This window comes from Narcine bancroftii, chromosome 3 (assembly GCF_036971445.1).
Source record: "Narcine bancroftii isolate sNarBan1 chromosome 3, sNarBan1.hap1, whole genome shotgun sequence".
Taxonomy (NCBI): Eukaryota; Metazoa; Chordata; class Chondrichthyes; order Torpediniformes; family Narcinidae; genus Narcine; species Narcine bancroftii.
The window spans coordinates 359,198,056-359,210,082 of record NC_091471.1 but is presented as its reverse complement, the minus strand read 5'-3'; the positions used below and the strand labels follow the sequence as shown (position 1 = coordinate 359,210,082).

Here is a 12,027-nt window from a genome sequence, read left to right as displayed (position 1 = left end):
CACAATTTCTTCTCCACATTTTTATGTTTTCCAATATTGTAATCATCTCTAGGAGCAATGTATAATAAATAATAATGCCAGTGACTTCCTGAGACCATTTCAGCAACTGTGTACACAGAGCACTGAAACAATTCCAGCAATTAGAACTTGCGTTGGAGTGTCGAACGCAGCACAGAAAATTGAGGAAGACACATATTAAAGGCTGGCACCAGCACATGTGGTATTATTTTTACAGTCATTTCTGTCTGTTGATCTAAAGTATTACATTCAAGTCAAACATCATCTGTGTAAGCAGTTAAAGTGAAAACTGATCTGTCTTTGTATTGAGGCTCAAATGGCTGTCCAATTAGTTAAATGATTAGCCAGTCTAATATCAACAGAAATGTTCCTGTGTTGATTTGACAGTTACATCACCACACAAGCATAGGGCACTTCCTGTGGGCTTCTGTATGAACTGTGGCTCTCAGGAGGTTTAAGGCGCTGTACTTCTGCCCTGCAAAGTTTGAAGAAGCAACATTAAAATTTAATCGGCACAAATGTCTTGCAGGCACCGAACCTAAACAGGAGAGTGACAGCATCTTGTTTTTCAATACTTTCACCTGGCCAATAGGACAATCCAGCTAAGAGCTAACAAAACAGCAACACTAGGAATGGTTTGGCAGAATAACCCTGACAAATGTTGTAGTGAGTGACTTGCAGAAGTGTTTTGCACAAAGTTATCTTGCAATAAAAGGACTTGTTTAATGGAACCCGGTAGCAGATAACCTCCATTCAAAGATTCCTTTTATTGTCACATGATAATACATTCAAAATGGAATATACATGATATATTGAAATTATGTCTTCCACAAGGCAAGCAAAGAGTTCCCATGAGCATTGCCTGATGCCCCGAACAATAGGAGAAAGAAAAGCAAAAGAGAGTCCCTTCAGAGACACTGATTCAGACATGAACCTGTTGCCTTTTTCTCCCTGATACTTATTTCCCTGCTTCATACTATAGATGAGTGAAACACGTTTGGTTTGTATGTGTTCCTTAGGGGCCAAACATTTCCCTCTCTTGATGATTGGTTGTTTTGACATTGGGAGCACTGACCTTTTCACGGTTGTTGAAGTTGTTTTATGGTGTCCTTAGACATCTTCAAGTCATATTTAAGAATCAGCTCAGTCCTCCCGTTGCCAGACACACAGTTTTGTAAGGAGGTAAGCAAGAAAATCTTCAGTTGCTGGGGTCTAAGGCTGTGAAAAAAAAAAAGGTGTTGAGTAAACTCAGAGGTCATGCGGCATCCATCGGAAGTATAAGGCACTTGATATTTCAGGTCTGAGCTCTTCTTTAAACTCTAACCTTAGTTCTTTTGTCCCTAAGAAAGGTTATATTTCAGATATGTACCAATTATTACAGGATAGTCTGGATAAACCGGAATTGGAAAAATCTAGGCTTAAATGGAAAAGGTGTGATTTAACCTATATTTTTCCGGAAGATCATTGGGAGGTTAGTGTAACTAAAGTGACGAATGTACGTTATGGAATGGTTAATTATAATTTTTTACATCGGTTATATTTGACTCCAGACAAATTGAAAAAATATGGATTTAGTAATTCGGATTCTTGTTTTAGATGTGGACTATGTACTGGAACTTTTTTTACATGCTGTTTGGTCTTGTTTTAAAGTAGAACCATTTTGGGAAGGAATTAGGTTGGTCTTGGAAAAATTATTTAAGATTAAATTATCGTGAGACCCATCAATCTTTTTGTTGGGATATATGATTTCTTTGAAAGGGCTAGGGTTGGATAAATTTCAAATTGCATTTGTACGTCCAGTGTTATCTGTAGCATGAAAATGTGTAGCTAGTACTTGGAAGGATAATGTGGAGGTTAATTTAATACGCTGGCATAATGAGTTGAGAAATTGTACTATTATGGAAAAAATTACATGTAATCTGCATGATAATCATTCATTTTTTGTTAAAATGTGGTCTTCCCATTTGGAATATATGAACTTAGAAATACTTCGGAATATTCTTTATAATCACTGTATTATCTTTATATTTGGCTCCCCTTAAGGGGGCTGGCTGAAGGGGTGGGAGGGTGGGCTGAAAGGGGTTTTTGATTTTTTTGTTTCTTTTTATATATACAAAATATTGGTCTTTTTTCTGTTTGATTGTAAGTTGTCTAAATTCTTTTAAAAAAAGTTTTCAAAAAAAAACTCTAACCTTAGCCCTTGAACACCAACCATAACCACACCCCTGATCTTAATCCCAACCCCTAAAATGGGAATAGTTATCCACTGGGAAAATAGGACGTATACTTCATACTGGGCCTACAAATTCCCCAGGAGGGGACACACATCCGCAACCACTGAGGGACTAACTAGAGAACAGAAATAAAGTCGCCCACTTAACAGAGGGTAGAAACTTGCTCCAGTGTGAGTTTTGGACACGTATCAACCACGGAGAGAGAGAGGAGGAAGGCAATGATTCCATTAAGACCCTGTAGAGCTCGTTGAAAGAATCAAAGACTTGCTGATCCAAACCAAGGCTTTTATTAGCAAAAGACAGGAGCTCTTCACAGGTGGCCGACCAATCCGGAATGATCCGACCTGGCTAGGGACACAACCCTTTAAGGCCCAGACAATAGGTGTGGCTTAGCTCTCAGCCAATCGCTGTAAGCACAGTCTAGATACAGTAACTATATACACTATGTACATTGGTGATAGATTTGTCCTATCACAGACCCGTGAACAGATCCAGGGTTACGATAGTATGGGCTGACAAAAAGTGGCAGTTTACAGTGACACGAAAACTCCAAGAAAGGAGACCAAGTGAGCACAGGAGGGAGGATTGTCCCACTGCCCGGACGTTGACAACCTAAACCCTGACCCTAACCATTCTTAAGGAGGACTCAGATCTCTCAAAGGACTCAGTCCCAAAATGTTGACGGTCTTTTATTCCTGTCGATACTGTGTGACCTGTTGAGTTTCTCCAGCAACATTGTATACTGCAGGTTATTTTGAAATTTTGCTGATCTCCTTAAGCAAATGTGCAGCTAAAAACAGAACAGTGCAGATGCTTCACTTGGCCATGGTTCTGTGTAATCCTAAATTTGTATCCCAAAAATAAACACTGAATATATGAGAAAAGTTCAAATTCCTGAACTGCACAGACGCTGGTTGTTGGACGTGTGAAATGATCATGATCATTTGAGCCCTGTTTCACATCTAAAAAGAAATACTATATTCAGAGCAGTGAGATATATAATTTGAAACTATTCCAAGGGCTACCCATTTTTTAAATGCATTCTGGTTAAGATGAGGTAAAATAGAATTCACAAACAAATTGTAGATAGCAATGTAATATTTAAGACAGAGATAAAAGAGGCACAAGGACAGCTCCTACCCCTCTGCTATCAGATTCCATAGTACCTAGAATGTTACAGCTACAGAAAACAGGCCACTCACCCCTTCTAGTCTGTGCTGACCATTATTCCACTAGTCCCATTGCCCTTCTCGCATTCTATAACCCTCCAGACCTCTCCCATCCATGTATCTATCCAATTCATTCTTAAAACAAGCTCTAGCCTGTATTCACCGCATCAGATGGCAGCTCATTCCACATTCCCACCACCCTCTGAGTGAGGAACCTTCTCCTAATGTTCCCCTAAACCTTTCTCCTTTCAGCTTTAAACTATGACCTCTCCCCCACTCTAAGTGGAAAAAGCCTCCCCGCATGCACTCTGTCTATACCTCTCATAATCTTGTAAATCTCTATCAAATTTCCCCCCATTCTTCTTCACTCCAAAGAACAAAGTCCTAAACAGTTTAATCTTTCCCTGTAACTCAACTCCTGAAGACCCGGCAACACGCTAGTAAATTTTCTCTGCACTCTTTCAATTACATTGATATCATTCCTGTAGTTAAGTGACCAGAACCACACAATCTTCCAAATTTGGCCTCACCAATGTCTCAAACAACTTCAAAGTAACATCCTTAATTTGACTTTTTCTTGCATTATTTTTTATTTATTTTGCACGGTGGCTTATGTCTAAAAGTTTGCCTTGTGATGCTGCCGCATAACAATGAATTCCGTGACATGTTCATGACAATAAGTTCTGATTCTGAAGAGGAACTGCTTCTCCCAGAGCAGAAAATCTGTGAAATTCCGCTGCATCCTGGTGAATCTCCTCTGCACCCTTCCAACTTTTGAAATCCTTCCTGTCGCTGGGCCTCATGAACTGCACACAGTACTCCAAGGGTGGCCTCACCAATGCCTTATACAGTTGGAAACTTTTGTACTCGGTACTCCATCCAATGCCTGCCAAAATGCCGCCTTCACCACGGTTCGCCACCTGCATCATCACTTTAAAGGAACTTTCAGGGTGAGAAGACAGAAATGTGTTTAGTTCCATTAAAGTAGAGCCGGCCAGCACCTATCTTTCTCCGTTCTGCATATGAACCATAGTTGGATGAAAGACTCAAGCTTGAAATGTTGGTTGTGCATCTTTATCTTTGCAATATAAAATACACTGTTTGACCTGCTGAGTTTCTCCAACATTTTACAGTGGACCCAGCCCTAACTCCTGCAGCACACCACCTGCGCCAGGCTCCAATTAGGAAAGAAACCTTCCTCTCCCACCCTCCTCCAAACCACCTTTGAATCCTATTGGCCAGAATCCCTCGGATCGCAAGTGATCTAACCTTTCTGACCAACCTGCCACATCCTCAGACTTTGTATCACATGTTAATAGCACTCCGTACACCACTTTAAACATTGTGTAACAAGTCCAAGTTATGTTACAGCAGCCCATCAAGGATTCTTCTGGAAAATTGAAACAAATCAAGATTAATGATAGTGTTACTCTGAGGAGTAATGATCTAAATGAGATTCACTATGAAGGCATGATAACATTGTGTAAGACTGGAAGTTAACTCTGCATGCAAATTGCTGATTTCCTGACTAGATGCTTCATATGTTTCTCCAGCAGTATGATTGCTACATTCATGAGAGTAACATCAGTGAGTAATTTTGTTTTTGGATCAGTGAGCAATTACTCAGCGATGATGATTGCGGGTTCGGCAGAACGGAGGGTCCCCTGCTTTATAAACATTCAAACTGATTAATCTGCGGGCTATAGAGTGGAAGACATGGCGTGATTTTTCATTATAATTAGCAGAAGGTAATGAGGAGCGTGACTTTGGTGAGAAGTTTGTGTATTCCTCCTGATTGTTAACTCTACTCAGTCAGAATAGTATGATTAACCACAACAATCTCTAATTTAATAATGCTGTGTTTGCTTACATTAAATGTGACACCTCTCGACAAAGCACTGCCTCCTTCTGGTGCAAGATTGCCCTGGTAGGTCATTGTTTCTCAAACGCACCCAAGAGAAACAGCGCAGGGAGATGTCAGTGGGGGAATGCTGCTGACCGGCACATTCCAGGCTTCAAGAATTCGTGCCGTGAGGCTTGGCGCAGCCAATGCAAGGACACTGTGAGGAAGGGCCACAGTGCAGAGTCTTTCCTTTTTACTGGGTATCTATTGCCAGTAAAAGCAGAGGGGAGAGTATTGTCAAGTTGCCACAGTGGTGACAATGGTGGAAATAATAAATGAATGTAACAATGTATAGTGATAGAAATGTTTGGATTCAAAGCTAAGAGTGGGAAGAGACTTTGAACAAGTTTCCCTTTGTAAATAATGTGAATAAAGTCTATTTCTGCTAAAAAAAATCAAAGTTAGACTATTTCATGTAAGGAACACTTAACACCACAAATGGTACCTTGCATAAATCACTGTGAACTGTCCTTATTCGATGTTCTCTCCCTTACACCAGGATGTTGAATCCAGTTGCCACTCCCATCAAAGATCAGGGAACAGACAAAGAGGAGCTGAACTGACTCAGCAGCTCATGTAGGGTCCATGTGGAGAAATAAATCATCAACATTTTGGGTCAAACGAATCTTTGACTGTCCCTTTCTCTCCATAGGTGATGCTGAACTGGCTGATGCCCTCCAGCTCCTTTTTGTTTGCTCAAGGTTCCAGCATCTGTGTTTCTCCAAAAGACCACAGAATATTGCACACATTGAGTGTGGGACCAGCAATCTTCTTATTCTCCACAGCCTAATGCCAAATATATCAATAGTTGGGTTGGAAAGTGCTAAGAACGTCCCAGTGGGGTTGCATAATCAACTCAGCATTTGGTAATCAAGTTCAAACTTTGGAATTAAAAATCATAAATAGTTAAATTCTGATTGAAAAGCAACAATCTAGGTTCTGTTGTGCAATCACTAGCCAAACCAGAGGACACAGTCAGTATTCAATCATGTAGCTATTCTGGCACACATCCCAAAGGAAACTTCTGAGGCTTAATTGAAATAGTTAAACTGAAATGGATAATATTCTAACTCTGCCAACATTTTATTATCTGTGAACAGAGTGTACTACCTCATTGATAACTGTAGTAATAGTTTCTACCATGTGCTGAAGTCATCAGGCACCTAACTAAAAATAAATTTAATTCAAAGGGAAACAACAGGAATATGGTCTGTTTACCATTCTGATTTAGTAATGAAATGAAGATCGGTTGTGACAGGCATCAACAATGAATATACAAGTAAGTAGAGCTCATCAAATTTATCTTGAGTTCATTTACCATTATGGACTACTGGCTGGTGGTATAGTCATTGATCGCAAGTAGGATTTTAACCCTTTGTCATGCCTGTTGTTCAGAGAGATTGGGAGATGGAAAAGCACGGTGCACAGATTGGTCACTGAGGCTGAACACTGTTCTTGGGCTGGAATCTGTGACAGTGCTGGGATGAGCAGGCTGGCAGACAACTCAGAGCAGAACCTAATTGAAGATTGGGCCACTGGGTCCATCTCTGTGGCTTGCAATAAACTAGAGGAATGCTGAGGGTAACGAAAAGAAGGGGAATGAAAGGTAGAAGCCAATTTGGATCGTTTTAGTTAACAGATTTAAAGCAGTCCCCATGTTGTATTCAGTTCAGCGATAGCCTGTTAAAGATTATTTAGCTGGGTTGCAAGGATCCCCGATTTTCCTCAGGCGACACAGAACTTTCATAGAGATTCGAGGCCCCCTTGGATATTCATGCTTGTTTCAGGCATAGGTATTGCTCACAATTTTTTGGCAGTGACCAAAATGGCTGCAGTAAAATGCCATTACTTGTTTTCAGCCATTCTGGTGCCAAGGGAGCAAGGTTTTTCTGGGCCAGTATAATGGACTACAGTTCTGGGTTACATATATTGACTGTAGATATAATACTGTATACAGCACTGACACTTCCTGAATACAGATCAAGCTCAGTTTAATTCCCTATGATGTTGTTCTATGAAGACTACAGATAACCATTGATGGCCTGATTCAGGGAATTGATCTTAAGATTGGGCTTATCAATAAGGCCATCACAGACTTGACTTCCACATACTTCACAGGGAAAGATTCATGTTTGCCGGAGATTGAAAGACATTTTCCTTTTTCCAGAAAAGAAAAGGGAAATTAAAAAAAAAATTCTAAATACCTGTACCCTCAATCATGAACTAATGGATTTGGCTGAACAACAGTTGTTTTTAGACAGAAAAGCCTTTGTGCTGCCCCTTGACTTGAATCTGCACACGAACACAGATTTGGCTCAGTTTTCAGATCTTTTTACAGATAAAAGAATTTAAAAAAACATAAAACAAAGGGGCTGATTTTCAGTCTGGTTGCTACCCCGCCAACCTATTTGCAGTTTCAAATTAAGCTGAAAATTGTTCCTACTGCACTTTTTGGAGCCTGCGGCCAATTTTCAACATGTGCATGTCTACGAGCAGGTCCTCAAGGGGCTTATGGATATGCTGCAGTCAATGTGGGAGTGAGTGGAAGTTTCCTATATTCAAACCCGTCCACGGCCTTGGCTTTGTGACAAGTCCTTTCTGACTGTCTTAATCTATCATAATGGCTGTTGTATGTCAGAACACATTTCCATGGTTGGCCCCTAAATTACATTACATCCCTGGTGCTGGTGCCCATTAACGTTTATGAACCACCCAGAGCCATTTGAAGGAGTTTAATACATCCCACTTATTCTGCATGGGGCTTGAACCTCAGCTTCCTACTGCATGGTAAGGTTAGGGGCAGACACTACTGAACACTAAATCAGGTAAGTAGAAGAACACACCACTATTTGCAACAAACACTTGTTGGTTAGAATTTCCCTCCTGCACCCTTCAGTTCAAAACACGGTTCCCCTCAAGCTTATTGAAGTGCAGGCTGATTAAGGGGCAATGAGGAAGGCAGAATGGGGAACTGCATGAGCAAGGCAGCTCCTTAACTGTGTAGTTTAAGAATCAGGAAATAAAGACCAGAAACATAGACAGAGTTCGAATGAGAGGAGCTAATCCTATTCTGGGATCAGGTTCAGGAAGAGAAAATACATTGGATTAAGAGGGCAAAGAAGGAAAAATGCAATTAAATTTGGAATGTGACATCTTTAAATTCACCAGAAAATATACACAATCTGATGGAATGAGACTTCATATTTGATGTTTTTTTTTGGTGCTAGACGTTAATTGGTAGTAATTAACCTTTATAGTAAGGTCAATTGGTTACATATTAATTACTAGCAGTAATCCTTTGGCACCAGAGGCAGATTTTGACATTAGCATTGAACAAGTATTGGTCATGGGTCTCACCTGACTTCAATTGACAAGGCAGCCAACATGCCTTGCTGAATTAGTTCCGAGTGGCATAAGGTCGGTGAACAGCCACCGGCCGTCATTGGCATCTTTGCGACTCTTCATATTACATCTGAGGCAAAATGTAACCTCACATCGATTATAAAAGAAAATTCGCGTAGCGAAAACTTGTGAAAGGACTAGCTGTTGGATATACACTAATGAATTGGTTGTAAGTCCAAAATGGGTTCAACTTGATTCTACTGCGTAAAACCTCAACATTGTGAAGTATTTTGCATTTCAGTAGTACGAGGGAGAGCCTGTTAATAAGCACACAGTTCAGCTGTGAATCCATGCAGCTAGCTTCTGAATTCTTAGATTTACCTTCTTACTGGAAATTGTATCATTTAATCGTAAATAATAGTCTGTATCTTCATGACAGGAAGTTTTGGTTGTGAAACTAGTATAATGTAATGTTTTAAAATTCTCTTTTTTTTTCAATCAGAAATGGGTTTAAGTTTTTATTTAAATTTGAAAACTTAAATTTAGAATTTTAAATTTAGTCATACAGCACAGAAACTGGCCCATGAGCCTGTGCCACCCAATCACACCCAATTAACTACAGCACTCCTTCGCCCGCGTCCCGTATATTTTGAAGGGTGGATGGAAGCCAGAGCACATGGAGAAACCCCACAGACATGGAGAGAGTGTAGAAATTTCTTACAGGCAGCGCCTGATTCAGATTGTAACAGCATTGCGTTGACCACTATGCCGGCCATGCCATGATGGATGAGAAACAACACCCATAGCACAGTCTTTATGTTTAGATGGCATTGTTTTTATTTGATACAGCCCTCTGAATGATACTCATTTGGTGGTTCTCTGGTAGCCCAGGCAGAAGGTGAAGCAAACTCATAACAATGCTCCGCCTACTAAAACAATTGATAATGCTTGGCATCTTTTCTACTCAAAACCAGAAGTAAACATTGGTCAGGCCCATGATAATTGTATAGCAGCTCCTTGCAGATATATTACATTCACCTAGAGCTCAGATCCCTTCAAAACTCACAAATAATGGTTCAATCATTTCAAATCAATGAATGCCCAGCACAGCCATCAGTCTGCTTTCCTGAGCATCAACCCGGACTTTACTGCCCATTCCAGAAACAGAAGAAACTAGGGGCAGAAGTTAACTATCTACCCTCTCAAGCTTTTCTTCTTATTCAATACGGTTTTGGTTTATCTACCCCAGACCTCAATGCTTTCTCCGTGCCAGATCTTTGTCCTCTCTCAATCCTCTGACATTTCCAAAAAAAATGATCTACCTCCACTTTAAATGTGGTCTTTGCAGTTTCAAGTGCCATTGTAGCTTCATGCAAACTACATCCCACACTTCAAGTTCATATTCATTGATCTGTTGGTCAAGCTCCTCGCATGAGAGTTGATATCACTTTGGAATGGCTGAATCATACGGTGAGATCACGTGCATTAAACCAATCTGAACAATCATTAGTTAGCTTGTATAGAAGCTATCAGTACACATCATGGTTGTATTCCTCCTGTAGAAAACTGGACAAAGAATGACTGAAACTAGAATCTCGTGGGAGAAAATTTTCTCTGTCTGCCATGAGGAGCTGTATGAAGAACCTAATATAAAGATTTCAAAGCAGGCTGTTTGAGCTTAATTAGGAATGACCGCTGAAAGAACAGTTACAATTTCATTAGAAATAGCCAACATAAAAATTTTGTTTCTGTATTTACAATGTCATAACATGGAGCAACTGCTGGATTTTTTTCCTCATTCAGTTGAACACAGGTTGACCTTTCGTAAAGAGCATATCAGAGGTATTGCAGTCTTGAGTTACACTGCACTTTTAACATTTGGCTGTTGGATAGAGCACTTACTTTGCAAATAACAATAATAAGCCAGATGTTATTACAAAAGTATAAGGGTTCCCAAGATCGTGTTATATGGCGAGCTCTCCACTGGCCACCGAGACAGAGGTGCACCAAAGAAGAGGTACAAGGACTGCTTAAAGAAATCTCTCGGTGCCTGCCGCATTGACCACCACCAGATATCGCCTCCAACCGTGCATCTTGGCGCCTCACAGTTCGGCGGGCAGCAACCTCCTTTGAAGAAGACTGCAGAGCCCACATCACTGACAAAAGACAAAGGAGGAAAAACCCAACACGCAACCCCAACCCACCAATTTTCCCTTGCAACCACTGCAACCGTGCCTGCCGGTCCTGCATCGGACTTGTCAGTCACCAACGAGCCTGCAGCAGACGTGGACATAGCCCTCCATAAATCTTCATCTACGAAGCCAAGCCAAAGAAGAAAGAAGAAAGAATAATGTTGCTAAGGAGACCAGGGTTAAGGATCTTCAATTGTGCTGAACGTAAGGGTTGATTGACAAGGGTACCAAGGATCCTGAATAGATTTGGGGTTGTGAATAGAAAGAAAGAGTTTCCAGAAGCAAAAGAGGTCCAATCAAAACAGAGAGTTAAGGTAACTATCCATTGAGGAGATGAGGGAAATTTTGATTTTGAATTGATGTGGAAAATACTGGAAAGATTTGAGACATTTAATTACAAATTTTAGAAAAGAATTAGAAGCATTTCTGAAAAGAAATATTTTCCAAGTTTATGACAAGAGTAATGTGAGTGGGATTAACCCATTACCTTGAAGATGGGACTCAGTGAACTCCTTAAGCGCTGACTAATTCAATGAATCTGGCACCAAGTTTCTCCTCCCCACCTCTTTTTCCTTGCCTGTACATATTGTTCTACCCATAGTGCTTGGAATTTATTCCAAAAGAGTCTCTTCCAAAAAGGTAAATACCTCCACATGACCCTCATGTAACTGTTCTCCCTTCCGCCATCTGGTAGGATGTGCCGAGGCACTCAGATCATTATGTCCAGAATGGGCAAACTTTCCCCCCCCACCCCTCAAGCCATCAGGGACCTGAATTCCCAGAACAGATGTGGATAGTGTACCATGGATGTTTACTGTATACATCTTAATATTTTAATGTTTTAATGTTTTTTTTACTTCTATTCTAACTTATATTTAAGTAAATATGATCCATGGTCCAGGAGAAACTTTATCTCGTCTTTACCTTGTGAGCATGGTATGAACGATAAATAAAGGTGAATTGACTTACCAGTAGTAAATGGCTTGTGACTTCCACAATATTGGAACTTCATCCTGCAAATCAGATTTCAGATTTATTGTCAGAGTACATACTGTACAGGACATTACATTCGACCCTGTGATTCTTTTTCCTCCGGGGGAGGCAGAATTATCATTGGTAGTGATCATTTTTTGGTAATGCAGAAAGATTGTACACACCATATACATGGA

General features: G+C 40.4%; 1 long non-coding RNA gene across 1 annotated transcript in view; it reads right to left on the bottom strand.

Annotated features, from left to right (window-relative positions):
- Positions 1–1,044: 1,044 nt before the first annotated feature.
- Positions 1,045–12,027, bottom strand: part of LOC138756634 (uncharacterized) — a 153,370-nt gene continuing 142,387 nt past the window's right edge. The window contains exons 2-3 of the long non-coding RNA XR_011353208.1: positions 11,828–11,871; positions 1,045–1,236 (exon numbers count right to left, since the gene is read on the bottom strand). This is a non-coding gene — a long non-coding RNA (uncharacterized lncRNA). The remainder of the gene's footprint in view (positions 1,237–11,827; positions 11,872–12,027) is intronic.